At 38.9% G+C, this 14,864-nt stretch overlaps 1 protein-coding gene across 12 annotated transcripts in view; it reads right to left on the reverse strand.

Annotated features, from left to right (window-relative positions):
• The window catches only part of LOC147157788 (CUB and sushi domain-containing protein 3-like), a 321,354-nt gene that overhangs the window by 285,042 nt on the left and 21,448 nt on the right, over positions 1 to 14,864 (reverse strand). For 8 of the 12 annotated variants that reach the window (XM_086061998.1, XM_086061996.1, XM_086061997.1 and 5 more), the window contains exons 1-2: positions 8,388 to 8,528; positions 7,262 to 7,409 (exon numbers count right to left, since the gene is read on the reverse strand). The gene's annotated coding sequence lies outside the window, so the exon portion shown is untranslated. Of the gene's footprint in view, positions 1 to 7,261; positions 7,410 to 7,643; positions 7,737 to 8,387; positions 8,529 to 14,864 lie in introns of those variants that run through there. The other 4 variants (XM_086061991.1, XM_086061989.1, XM_086061988.1 and 1 more) reach the window with 3 other exon arrangements.

The following is a 14,864-nucleotide window of genomic DNA, read 5'->3' on the forward strand; positions in this document are numbered from 1 at the left end:
GCAATGTTGCTTACTGGGGAGTTGGGGTGCTGTTGGCTGTCCTAAAAGTCGTTAAATGATGTCATTGGCTAATTTGCATAATTGTCAATTTGCATATAAAACTTATAGGAGAGAGGAATTTTAAAAAAGCAAATAGAAAGTTAATTAAAAGTAAATTTAAAAAAGCAAACAAAGAGGCTTTAGAAAGCCGTCAGATTTTGCGAGAAAGTCGCCAAATTGGCAACACTGCCAGTAGGACTCAACTAAAGGAGCCCGGGGTTTCAAAACAAACATGGTGAAGCGGCTTTTAGCTGTTATGCTGCATGCAAACGGAATAAGTTGCCAAGTCAGCCAAATGTGTAATGTCAACTATTTTAAATGCAGGTTAAAAAAACGATATACTTTACACACTGTAAATAAAGTTGCCTTGCCTTATTTCACAGAGAACATCAACCAGCTGCCTCAAGCGTAGCGAACTAGATTAGATATTCAAACCTGCTACGGCCTTCAATTATAATAACTGGCCAATGTATGTACTAAGAAAGATTTGGCCACAACTCGGGTGCCATTAAAACACAGGCTCCTTTCTTTGACTTTTGGCTCCTTCGCTCCCATCATCACAAAGTGTGCATTAAAAGCCATCTATAGGACCACGAGAGTGCATCGCGTTGTATTGTATCGCAGCCGTGCACCATCCATCACCATTAGGTTGAAGCGCACGGCCCGAGTCACTCCCAGGAACAATTTCATTCCGCTAAAAACACCTCTCTCTTGTCTTCACTTTCACCGTGTCGCTTCTATCCGCTCATCTGCGCCCCCGCTCCCTTCCTCCAAACCTTGTTTCCTCCATCTCTGCAGGATTTGGGAAACAGACTGGAGCGGACGAGAGCTTCTGTCTGCAGTAATACCTCAAACGACCAAACACGCACGCACGCACGCACACAACCTTGCCGGCAGTATATCGGTTTAACGCTGCCTGTGAAATGAATGTGTACTTTACATTCTGTAAGCAGATCTGAATGTCAGGCCAGAGCAGATTCAACTGCTTCTGCCTGGCATTCGAATGGAGCTTTCCTCGCTCAATACCAACATGTGCCTGACATAAAACGCGGCCGCGCGTTCATGGCGCTACGTCGTAAAGTCAACAGCTCTAAGTTTCACAGTCCGGGCAGCCGACTGTTCAGAACGCACTCATCTATATTAGCCCATCGAGACCCCACAACGGGCTGGTCAAACGTTGATTTCCCAGTCTTGAGTCTGGGAGATTTATTTGGAGGGATTAGCGCTCAACCCGCAGGTTGGCGAAGCGGACCTGCCCTCTGGCTGTTTTCCCTGATCGATGCCCAAAAGTTGATCGGGCTCAGTGCAATGAATGTCAATGTTTATTGGGGGTCCCCCGGCTCGAGCGCGGCTTCGACTTCAACGCTCATTTTCTTGCCGCCTTTATTTATGAGCGCATGCGTGACGCACCAAACGGCAATTGGAATTCACCTCGCTGAGATGCTAATGTGGTGAATAGCATGCATGTAATTTAGAAATGTACGCGACAGAGGAAAATGCAGTAACAATAGGGCTGGCATTGGAAAAAATTGAAGAATCGACATCGAATCGATTTTCCTTTTCGAGCCTGATATTGATTCATGAAACCATGGATTGATTTTAATTGATATCTCTTTTCCCACGAATTCTTAAGAAAATAGAATTTTAAATTGAATCTTACTGAGTTTTTTATTTTTTATTTACTGTTCACATGAATTTAAGTTTTTTTTTTACATTTACAAAAGACCTGACTTATTGCACTTTAAGACAATTCAGAATCTTTTTTTTTTTTTTTTATTAGACATTTTTATCTCATCCTTGCTGAAGTCAATGTTTGTGTAACACTTAACTGATTATAACGCGTGCTACTTTCATTAATGAACTAAATCATTTAACCAGTTACTGCCTCCACAAAGTTTAATTTGGATTTAGTGTTTGTGGAGTTTTTTTTATCATGTCCTTCATATTTAAGAAAAAAATAATGTTCTGTAATTAATCAATATCGGATTGAATTGAAGCGAATCGAATGGGAAAAAATCTCAACCGAATCAAACTAATGTGAATCCAAATTGAATCGATATCCAGCCCTAAGTAAGACCTGGTGTTCTAATCAGGGAATATTAGGTCAGGGGTGTCAAAACTATGGCCGGGGAGCCATTTGCGGCCCGCGTTCCATTTTTCAAGGACCAGTGGCTTATATTAAAAATGAAAATTTGGCATTAATGATCCTCTAACTTTGAAAAAAGGTCAGTCTTACTACAGTTTGCTCTTGTTTTGGTTCTAAATGTGGAGATGGGATTTGCTCGCTGTTCAGTATTCATGTATACAGGGCCGAGGTCACCCAAAAATATGGAAATTCCTAGATGACATGTATTTGCCCTATCATGTATATAGCAGTGTTTATAGAAAACTAGAAAATGTAAATATATACAACTGCCTAATTAATTGATTTCAGAGTTGTTGTTTTTTTACCGAAATAACTGCACATGGTACAACTTCTGCAGAAATGGTGTGGGAATGCTGAAAAGCTTGAATGCATGTGCTTATGAAGTAAACTGAAAGATAAATTATGTGAAAATTACATATTTTTAATTGTAGTTAAATGACAAATGAATAAAAAGAAAACTTGAACTGCAATCTGTCAAAGGTGGGATTGAATCATTTCAGAGAAATGATAATCCATTTCCTGATATGATAGTCAGTTGGTATACATATATATCACTTCGCATAACGGCGATGGATATATTTGCAATGTACAGTTGGAGGTGGGATTCGAACCTGCAACCTCCTGGTTTGGGCAATGATGATCAATTGTACGTCTGGAAGTGGGCGTGGAAAGTTCAACGTCAGTCCCAATGAAAATTAATGGGGAAAAGTTTTTATTTAACGTTAAATTATGCGAATACTGTAAGTAATGTGGAATCAGACGATATAAACCCCGGGAGGCGTGAATTTTTGAAGCAAGTTGAAATTCGGAAGGATAATGTGGGAGTTGTTAAACGGCAAAAAGTGGGGAGAATAAAAATCACAATAACTTAAGCATTCCCCACAATGAAGTGGCGAAGTCATAATTACAATAAATACAGCATTTGGAATTATAATTTTTTTTATTACATTTACTTTTCACGTCTCATCAAGAACTCGACTCATATACGCGGTTACAGCACATGCCGCTAATACCAACGTTTACAATGTTAGATTTTCAACAAAAGAAAAAGAAATGAACCCTTCGAGTGTTTTGACCCTCTGAGAAATATTTGCTTTCTGCGGCAGAAAAAGGTGTTTGTGGAAAGACAATCTCAAAGTCATTTCCACTCGACGACTTCTGTGTGTTTGTGCGAGAAAAAGCAAAGACTGTTTACAACGATGTGGTGTCGGTGTGTGCGTGTGGTAACGTCTCCGTGTGTGATGGAGAGTGAAGCCCGCTGGAGGAAACACAGAAAAAAACACTTCAACTACAAATTCACTTCTTGCTAGCTCGCTCGCTCTTTCTTTCTTTCTTTCCCCCTCCGCCGCCGCCGCCTCGCGCCAAAGAGTGCCTGAGAGGCTGCGATGCCGGATCAAGACTGTGTGCGTGCGTGTGTGTGTGTGGAATTAGTTTGTGACTACAGGTGCTTGAGCACGCCCTCCTGGTTTCACAGAGATGAAGCCGACCATCTCCTCCGCTTGCACACAAACCAAACACGATGCACTCGGGGGGGGGGGGGGGGTGAGAATGAGTGCAGGGAAAATTGTGAGCGCAAATCAAATTCACAGTGAAAGCGAGCCCGTCTCTCCTGAGCTCGATGTGTTTGTCATTTTATTATATTTACTTGGACTTGCTTATTAATTGACTCCACAATCCTGGGGGCTTGTGAAATAAAGGCGCAAATTACTACTAAATAAGTACTACGTATGGGAATCACATCTCTGTGCCAATATAAGCCATCGAAGTGAATAACTCACTTATATTATCTTTGCATGAAAAAAAACGATGAATGACTTATTTCGCTAGCACAATGAATACATATTTAATTCAGTCAAACGCATCACTTAATGCTAAATCCAATGTGTGGCCCGGGGGCCATATGCGGTCCATCCGCAGTCTCCGACCGGCCCTCACAGTGACCATAAAGTCAAAGTAAAATGTAAAATTACATGCTTTTATTTTGAAAGTGTACGCAAATCCACAGTTTCATATACTGTACATATTGGTTATACGTAACTGTCAACAATATTATTTATATATTTGGGAGTCCTGACGAGTAAGGGCTGATACGAGTTGGTAGTTGCAGGTGCGCAAAATTAATGTTTTTTTTGTAAGTGCAAAAATTATGATTTTGTTTAAAACTTGTATTTCCTAATTATAACAACACACACAATATGTGCACACGTAGCGATTAAAAAATTATATAGACAAAGTTGAGTTTAGCATGTTAGCTTGGCCAACTTTGACAAGGTTCCCGACATTTGACATTTCGAGGTGACGAACGGCGCACAATTAACCAGCTGTGTACGCCGTGCATTACTGTCGGACATTTAAAGACAACGTTGCAACATACAGAATTTGGGTTGCGTCGTCGCCGTAGGAACTGAACCTGTTAGCATTTTGCGACGATGAGATACGTTTGCTAGCAAATGTTACATCTAAGTCACGCATCCTTTTCTTTTTGTTTAAAAGTCACCACAACAAAAAAAAGTAACACGGTAAGAAAAAAAATGCATCGATTCAAGGCACGCCAAAATGCTTCGATAATCACTGGACTAATCGAATCATAACACCCGGAATCGTAATCAACTGTTTGGGCCCAGCCAAGCCGCACCCGGATGTTAAGGGGTACCGTGTGCTTGTTTGTCCCTGTCTGACTTTGATACCTTTTTTTTGGTGTCCCCCCCCCCAAGCAGCTATTGTCTTGCTTCTCTCAGCTGAAGCCAATTAGCTTCGCGGCTCGGCTGCTTCGGTAAAACACAGACTCACACAATGATACGCTATTGCGATTTGCATTCAGCCGTTTTGGTGAGGAGACAACATTTAAGAAGACATCTCTAGGAAAAAAAAGAGAGTTTGAGAGCGCGGCGAGGAAATGGCAGAGTGGCCTGTTGCTAAGCTACGGCACGCAACACTTGTGCCTCAGTACGGCTGTGGCAATTAGTTCCATATCGCCTTCGAAGGGGGGGGGGGGGGGTACACTGGATAAGATTACAAAAGTGGCGAGTATGGAGTCCAAGTGAAACCAGTACGAATGAACCTTCTTTCAAATAGAAAAGCTGAACCACAATGAAGCAAATTGCTATTTTCAAATCGCAAAGGCGAAAGTTTTGGGGGGCGGGAAAAAACAACCAATTGTTATTTAATTAATCATTTTAATTAACCCATTCACTCCTAGCCATTTTCACTGAAGCAACCCCCTTTGCCAAAATAAAGATTAGAGTCTTTTGTTTCATCAGGAGAAAAAAAATCATGTTTCTATCTGTTTCCGTTTTGCAGCAATTAGCATTAGAATATAGCTACGTTTCAAACACTGGGGCAAAGAGCTTTTTTTGCAACATGGCTCTGGTTGATCTCTTATACTCCGCTGCCACCTGCTGGCCTTATTTTGTAATAACTGCCATTGCTTTAACGACCTCTCCAGGTCAGAGGATGCATCAAAGCCTTCTGTATGCTCTAGCATTGGGGAAAAACTTATTAATATGTTTTCGGAACAACGGCGATATTTAAAATAGATTAGTTTTTTTAAGTTTTTGGGAGAAAATTTGTTAAGAAGTGCAGTCCACGTTGACATATTGTTTCATGAAACGTGAAAAATTGAAGTGAGAAAAAGCCACAGTTGTTTTGGTAATATTGTATTGTTATAATCTGATTTACGTAATTAATTATAATTATATTTGCACCACGATTGCTTTGTTGAAATGTGTCACGTTGTAGTTCATGCTTAAAGTACTGCGAGGCAAAGTGTTTAGCAAGTTACAACACTTAAGTAGATAAAAAAAATGCTTCCACGGTTCATTTGCCTTTGTTTACGCATAACCTATTAGACAAAATCGTAAGTATAACAAATCTGTTTATTATGTATATCTGTTAATTAATTGCTTGTTTGTTAAAAAAGACATGATAAAATGACTTTGAAAAAAACAATTATTGAAATAATAATTGAAAAAAACAATAATAATAATAATAATAATAATTGTTTTCCATATGTTCGCCCAAAAGTGAATGGACTTATTTTCTAACCCTGCTTTGTCAGCCATCTTGTGCTAGATACTATGAAAATCAATCACGTCCAACACTAAAATGTAACACCAATCAATGACATATTAGGGGAAAAAACGACTTTTTTACGAGAGATATATCATGGAAAATTGACTTTTTCATTGTTTGTCTAGAAATAAATGGGACTCTGCCCTCCCTTGAAGTGCGAAATTTAACGACCAAGTAAACCTTTCAAGAGTTGCCAATTTCTGAAAAAGTTTCTGAGCCATCTGTGCCGCGAAGAATTTCGTAGAATCGCAACATTGCAATCCTACAGATCTGCACAGTAACTGACTGCCTTCATGAGTGAAAATGTTTTTGCTAGGGTTTGCTTTCTCTTTTTAAAAAATAATGGTGTCAAAATATTAAACCTCGAACCCTCAATCCGTTTCTGGAAATGGAGTTCTAATCCTTGAGAGTCGGATCAGGGACGTGAAGGACTCACCGCTTTGCTGAGACAACAACTACGCACCGCCCCTTATCTTATTCATTTATCTATTATTGAGCTACTGCATACCAAACGGACGGGATCATCCGAGCCATCAGATGATTTATTTACATTGTACCGCGTCGCATGTCAACGAGTACACAAAAGCGACGTAGGACGAAGGCTGTGTCAGCAAATAGAAGAATGCAGCCGGTGTCTGATCGAGGCAGGTCACTTTCACGCGTGAGGCCGGACGTGACGGCTAAGCGAGCGGCGGATGCAAATCAGATAGCGTTGCTGAGTGAGCACATAACCACGAGGTTCTGTTAATGACAATAAAAAGGCAAATTAAGCAAAAAAATAAATAAAAGTCAAAGTAGTGCTTTGGCCATGGGTCCGCTGCATGTGCTACATGCTGATCCACATGCTAGCAAAATGTTCATTTTGGGGGTATTTTTGTCATGTGAAAAATGGACAGAAAGTTTGCGGATGTTGGAATTTATGTTGGCTTACATACTGTTAAACTACTAATTAGTGCTACTTTTCTATAAGACATTTTAAGTCCCAATTATGAATTGAACACTTACTGTAACACACGTTGAGCTGCTCGCCGCTACCAGCTGATCAGATGTTGGCGTCCACCACTGCCGTTTAGCAACTTGGAGGCTTCTCTGCTTCCAGTTTTCCAACGTCCTTTTCTCTGCCGTCCTCCCCACAAGGAGCCTCGTTTGTCTGCTGGATAGGAAAAGTGGAATCACCATTTAGAAGCTAGGTTAGAAAAGTACTCGAATGGGTTACCAATTGTAAATTTGCCAAAAAAAACACTTCATAATCCCAAAAACGAATTATCCAAGTCGGCCATTATGGTAAATGGAGTGCACTTTATCTCCACAATTTCATAGGCCTATTCACGTTTTTTTTTTTTTTTTTAAACATCAGAGCATTGTTTTACTGAAAACAAAATGTCACCTTTAAAACAGCAGCGGATCAGGACCCAAAATATCAAAGCTACAGAAGGTCTTCCATGCCGATGATGTTCCATTTGTGGGCAGGTGGATACCCCTGTGAAAGCCCACAAGCGGTGGCAAGAATGTTTGCTAATGAATGGCGGCGGGTAAACATTATTGCGCATGAAGGCACACTGGGAAGTCAATGTGAGGCCTCACTTCTTATAATAATCAGCTTTCAATTACAGAGGAGACGGTGGGCCGCTGCACATATGTCCACGCGCGGGAGGGAAAGGGAAGCAGCAAACACAACTCCCACAGCTTATTGCATCAGTGGAAAATATATTTACTCTTTGTCTGCATTTAGAAGCATTATGATCGTAGTTTAGCACCTGAAAGAAGTCACATCTGTGAAACTAAGTCCATACAAAATTTCTGAAATAATGTGATTTGGTTGATTAAGACATTTTATTTCCAGGACTTTACAATTAAAGAGTTCAGTTTGTATTTAATGACATGTCTGCTCATATATTCCCAATAGTCATTTGGTGTGTTAGTAAAGAAATTAAAACAATTTAAAAAAAATAATAATAATAACTAAATAAATAGTATACTTCACTGCAACACTGTGATAAAATGTTACCTCAGTTAAAATCACGCTCAGGATTCAAAAGCCAAGCCTTTTACAGAAAAATACGATTTTTTTGTCTTAATATTTAAAATTAAATTAAAATCACACGCTGCTCATCCGTCAAATATGACTTACCTCACAGTAAGTCGAACAACAACGTAGCAAACAGAGCGGGTGTTTTGTGGATTGTACGTGATACATTTTGCCACTAAATGTATTGTGGAGAAAGAAAATATATCACATTCAAACATTTTAAACACAAACTGTCAATACAGACAAAAAAAAAGGTGGGCAGGAAAAACTCATAACTGTTTTGTTTACCATTTCGAAGCAGGTGCCAGATAACCGCAATCTACAACCGGAAGTAAAGTTAAGAAATTTGTTGCAGCGAAAAAGATTTCAAAGTAAAACACAAAACCTAGAAATTTATTTTAAACATTTTCTATAAGACGTGATATTTAAAAATAGGCAATAAGGCAACAGCTAAACAAAGATTATGGTGATTTAAAGCACCAAGACGGGGTAAAAACAGCTATTTGACAGCATAGTTGCGGATCAAGCTCTTGTTTTTAGCCCTCTGTGAAGCTTTTGGTTTGACTTAAAAAAAGAGTCTGCAGGAAAAGGTTCAAACATGGTACATAGTTCCGTTTGAAAAGTGAGGTTAGACTTAATTACTTGGATGCAATCAAGATTCTGCATTGATTTTTCTTTTTCTTTCATTGACTTGCACACTAAGCTAACGACCAAGTAAACCTTTCATGAGTTGCAAAAAAGAAATCACATCACTTCCTCTCACTTTATGGTAGTGGATCTCTGTAACTATTTTCAAAGTTTAGTAATAAAAACGTATTTTTAAATTATCAATAATACATGAATGTAAGGTTAATAAAATTGGGCATAGGTGTGAATGTGAATGCTATTTTTCTATGTTTGCCTTTAGCACATATATGAAAAGAAAATATAGTAATAGTGATATTTGACGCTCCCATCCAACTATCTTGTGCAAAAACCTCCTTATAGTATGAGCAACTACCTATGTAACTTTATAATATCTTCGTGCGACCCTTTTAAGGTGCAGCCAATCACTGCCAGTTAGCCTCCACTCCCTCTATTGATTTACCCATGAAATAAATGCTAATGAGTTATCTTAGAACGAGCATGCCGAGTGAAATGCTTGGCTCAAAGGCATGTTCCTTTGGATTCTATGAAATTAGAGAGAAAAAAAGTAATATATGCGGTGCATACAGGACAGAGTTGAGACAAAGGGGTGGAGGGAAATGGACATTTAATAATGTATGCATGTGGGTGGGCGGGGGGGATCCATGAGTAAGTGAGAGCGAGAGAGTGATTGTGTGTATGCAAGAGAGATATTTCTGTGACCTTCTGCCTCGCAAAGCCCCATCTGACTAAGAAATGAGCTGGGATGGAGTGATGTGGCAAAGGAGAGAGGAGACTTTTAATGAGAAAGAAGCAGGATGGAGGATCGAGCAGGAGCAATGGATTTTTGACATGTGCCCAAGTGACAACACTCAGACTCATCTCCGGACAACAAAAGGAGCTGGACAGAAATATTATTTCGGTTGACTAGGCAGACTCAAAAAGTCCACTTTTTGATTGTAAATCTGAAAAAGTACATGGAAAAAGTTGGTTTTATATAAATGGCAAACATACGCATCAGGGTTTTTTTTTTTTTTTTTGCTTTACCATTTAAAGGATCTTCTAGGCATCGTCAAAATACCCCAAGGTTCACATTTTTAAGCACACTTTCAACTCAGATTTATAGAGTTTGTTGTGACTTCATTCCCCAAATCCCAACCAAGGCTTTTATAGTTAAAAGCTAACAAAACTAAAACAACTACAGCTAAAATAGAAAATAAAATGTCATTATCGAAATAAAAGTTATAAAAAACTATAACTAACTGACCATAATTATATAATTTTTTTTTTGCTTTTTCAAACAATTAAATTCGAATTTTATTACATAATTCTAAGTGACATTTTGTCCACTTGCACTCAATATTTCATGTATTTAAAAAAACTAATACTAATACCAAAACTACATTAAAACCAAGTATTTTCATTTAAAAAAAAAAAAATTTAAAATTAACAAACCTGCTCTAAAAATGAAGTAAAACTGACTTTATTTAAAAAAAAATACAAATAAAAAAGCGAACCATAATGAAATCCAAAACCCTGGACCCAACCCACCTCCACATTGTCTGTCATTATTTGATTATTCAGTTCTATGAAATATCAAACATTTTTCTCTTTTGTGAATACTGATACCCTTCTGTGGTTGGCGTTGCAAAAAAAATATATAAAATAAATCCAAAGAAAAAGTAAAACACTTTAATCATTTCTATGATACTTACTGTCTATCCAGTCCAGGTAGCATTTTGAAATGGTTCCTAACTGACCCCAGATCAGCAAGAACCACACATACTAGCCCAAGACAAAACATCAATAATATCAGATGATGTTTCACCCCTCCTTCGCCGCCCCTCTAATAGTACAGTGATTATAACGCTACTACGCAACATATTGAAAAAATATAGACATACACGAATAGATAAAGGCCAACAATTTCCTATTTCTTTGTCGTGTACGCTGTATCCATGTCACTGCGGCTTCTTCATGTGTGTCTGCCGCGGCGTGATCTTTCTATTCCTCTTCCAAACGGGCCGACCTTTCTCTAAAGGCCACGCTGTGACACGTCCCACATGCACAATACTCTCACGGACGCCCCAAAGACACACACACACACAACGTGGCCGGGCCTCAAACACCGCAAGGGTGTAGAGTTGGCTTCCAAAATCCCTCTAACCTTTGTGGAGTTTTGCGGCCCATAAACAAGTCCACAATGGCAAACTGATGCTTTATTATCCCTATAAACGGGGGCTAATAGAACAGCTCTTGCTTGGATGCAACTTGTGTTCTTTACAACAGCCGGACTGTCACAAAATATCATTTGACGGTGCCGGCATTTCACTCGGAATCATAAGACGTGATCGCAGAAGTGAACCGTGGAACCCGCACAGATGGAAACGGCAAACGGAAATGGCACGTGGAAAATAAATAAAATCATTGTTTGCATCAATAAAACGTGACAAAATGCATTGAGACACCGAGGATGTTATATGTCATAACTGGTCACAAGACTTTCAATTTAGGTTGTACATTCATTTGCATGTCGCTCTTGGCACGTCACGCTACATTTCAGGTCGTCTCCTCTCAAATCCCGCCAAACTCCTCTTGTCTCTTAATGATGGATTAGACTTCTCATGGTATGACCGCTCAGCCAGCCCTAATCCGCGCACGGTTGGAGCTGTGAAAGGCAGACCAAGGCCAGAAGTAGGCAGCGGCAGAGGAGGTGGGCAGAGTTACACATATATATCAAAAGCCGCAAAGAGCGACCAAGGGGACGTTGCACCACACAATTTTTCACCGTAAATCGTCAAAAAGCAAAATGTAAATGTTAACGTTGTTACACAAACTTTTTTTTTTTTAATATTGCTCTCAACAAATACTCCATATATTAAAATATAAAAAAATAAAACTAATGCTAAAACTATAAATTCATCAAAAAAAAAAAAGCTAAACTAATATTAAGCATTTGACAAAATAAAAAGAAACTACCAAAAAAATAAACCTGTTCTAAAATGTGTTTTGGGCCCATAAAAGTCGACTGATTAACAATAAACAGTGATTTCACAAGGGCCCTCATGATATTGATATATGAACGACGGCAGTAAAAACATACAGAAGCCCTTTCAAAAATTCCACAAGGTGGATGCTTTGTTCCTGATTACTGTGACGGTCTCGATGATTAGAATTATGGTCTCATAAACGGGAGCCATAAAAAAAAAAAAGTGCTTTATGAAGTTTAGTATTATGAAGTGGAGTTGATCTTTGACATTTCACAAAGGCTGGTAACCTTTATTATTTCCTCCACGCTCACATTTGGCTGGATTTTCTTCACAATTAGTTTGAGGCATATAAAAAAAATCGTATTTTGCAAGGTCATTGTGACATTGCTGTCACATAACAGGATGAATGGCATTATAGATAGAGCGATCATGATGGATCTATACATGACAAACTTGCCTTCCTTCATTTTATACTTTTTTTCTGCTCTGCTAAATACAGTTGTACTAATAACGGTTTCAATTATACAAAATTTAAAAAAAAATTACAAGATTTTAACACCCACAACAAGTTGTTTGATAACATGAATCATTTTAATTACACACTTTTGCATGCATATATTTATATAAGTAAATATATTTTTTATAATCACTGTGAGGAACAAGCGGTTTGGAAAAGGGATGGATGGATGATGGATACTGAACATTTTGTATGTGTGTGAAATTTTTGTCCACTCTGTCATTTTGGGATAACTGCCACTTTAATTTAAAGTGAAGCCAAAAAAGTGTTTTGTTACATTGTTAATATTTACACTTTTGCTTCTGAATGTTCATCATGTGTGTCGTTTGATGCTGTCATGCTGAACACGTCCACTCTGTCACAATGAAATATCAATTGATCAAAATTGAAAATAGCTGTTCCACAGTCCACACTCCGCTTGCTCACTGAATCATGTTGCTAAGTGAAAGTCCACCATGTGCTCATAAAATGCTAGTTTTTGACAAAAAAATGTCCACCCTGTCGTTACGATTACCAACCGCCACTTTAAGAAGCACCAATGTATATAATCACTGGAGGCTGAAACAGTGGCTGGTTGCGTAGTTCATATGTACACTTATGTTTCTCATGTGTGTACTTTGATGTCAAGCTTAACTTGTCCACTCCGTCACAGTGAAATATCAATTAATATAAATTGAACAAAATCAGTCACACTACACAGTCAGACAGCCTGCCAGCTGAGTGTTGTCCACCATGTGCTCATAAAATGTTAACTTTTGGCGAAAATGTCCACCCTGTCATCATAAAGTAACTGCCACTTTAATAAATACCAATATATGAAATGGAGGCTGAAACAGTGGCGTGTTGCATAGTTGACATTTACACTTATGCTTGTCAATTTTCACCATTTGTGTTGTTCGATGTTGTCAAGGTTAACATGTCCACTCTGTCACAGTCAAATATCAATGAATATAAATTGAAAATATCTGTTAAGCAGTACACAGTCAGCTTGCTAACTGAACCATGTTGCAAAGTGAAGATCCACCATGTGCTCATCAATTGCACATTTTTGACAAAAATGTCCACCCTGTCAGCAAGTTGAATTGCTTTGCCGTTTGCCTGTCAGCCTACGGTTTATTTTGTTTTGTTTAAAAATGCAGACGATAGACCAATATGCATTGCACCTTAACATCCACTGAATACAACGAGTACGAAGTTCATGGAAAAATCGGAACTTTTTTGGTGAAACGGTGAAGTCTAAAAGGCACCTTCTTTTGATATTAACTTAGGCGATACCGGCACAGGACTTCACTCTCATACAATAAAAGGTATACCTCTATGTTCCGATTAGATTTCAAAGAGAACCGTCCTATCAGTATTAGCCATCAGAGGATTTCTACCGCAATTAAAAATCCATTTTTCATGACTCCTAATCATTTCAGGGAGTTTTATAATATCTCAAACACTCCACACAGCTTTATCCAAATTGGGTTTTAATGAGTGGACTCGCGCGCACTAATGCTCACAAAAGCCAAACCGCAGTCATCTTAATTAGTTTTGTTCGTTGTTATAGGAGCACTGCGCGGTGTTTATTTCGTCAGGCTTTTGTTTCTGATGTATTAGAATACATCAAGTCTAAAAAGTGCCCAAAATAAAATAAGGGCCTGGGAGGTATCTAAAGCTGGACAGATTCTACTGAGATGCTTGTCATCAGCTGTGAAATCATCTTTAATACTGCATAGGGTACGAAATGCACTTTTAATCCTTGACAAGGATGTGGCTGTTGAACTGAGTTTTCTGTTCTAATGTCTTACGTGGCTTTATTTACCAATATTTTTTTCCAGGCTCATACTGTGCCTCCCTTTTAAAGTCGCAGAGTTTGAGCCTCGTTTTCCCCCACTCTTATGTTCGTTCTTTTTTTTTTTTTTTTTTTTTTTTTTAATTGCCCCTTTTCTGAATCGGAATCATCCGAGAGACTTGTTAACATGCTCCAATAGTCGCTGCTGTTTTGGTTAGCGACAGTATTTAGATGAGCTCAGTGGTTAACACTTGCAAACAACCGTGTCTACGAACAGAGAAATACACTAAGTACCTGTTGTTTTCCTGATGGGGGAATGGGAGGCGGCTATTTGCGGGGAGGCGTTTATTTGTCTTGAGTATTATTCCCTCTGACAGTACCCATGATCCCTTGCACTTTGAATTGAAGTTCCTGCACTGTGCTTCTCGTCTCAGACAACCATCTGTCAAAACTAATAAATTCTTTTGCGCCTGCCACCATCTCCAAGCGTGCTTGTTGCTGCGGGTTTTCTGTGTGTGTGTGCGCGTGTGTGTAGCTGACCACTTTTACTGCTAAGAGAGAAGAATGAATTGGCCCTGGGGGACAAATAAAGGTCTACAGCAGGCCCCGGTGTACCGAGGCAGACACAGGTGAAGCGATGGGAAGGCAATCTATTTTCCCGTGAGCACTGA

The sequence above is a fragment of the Leptonotus elevatus genome, chromosome 19 (assembly GCF_054856555.1).
Source record: "Leptonotus elevatus isolate MCC_2025b chromosome 19, RoL_Lele_1.0, whole genome shotgun sequence".
Taxonomy (NCBI): domain Eukaryota; kingdom Metazoa; phylum Chordata; class Actinopteri; order Syngnathiformes; family Syngnathidae; genus Leptonotus; species Leptonotus elevatus.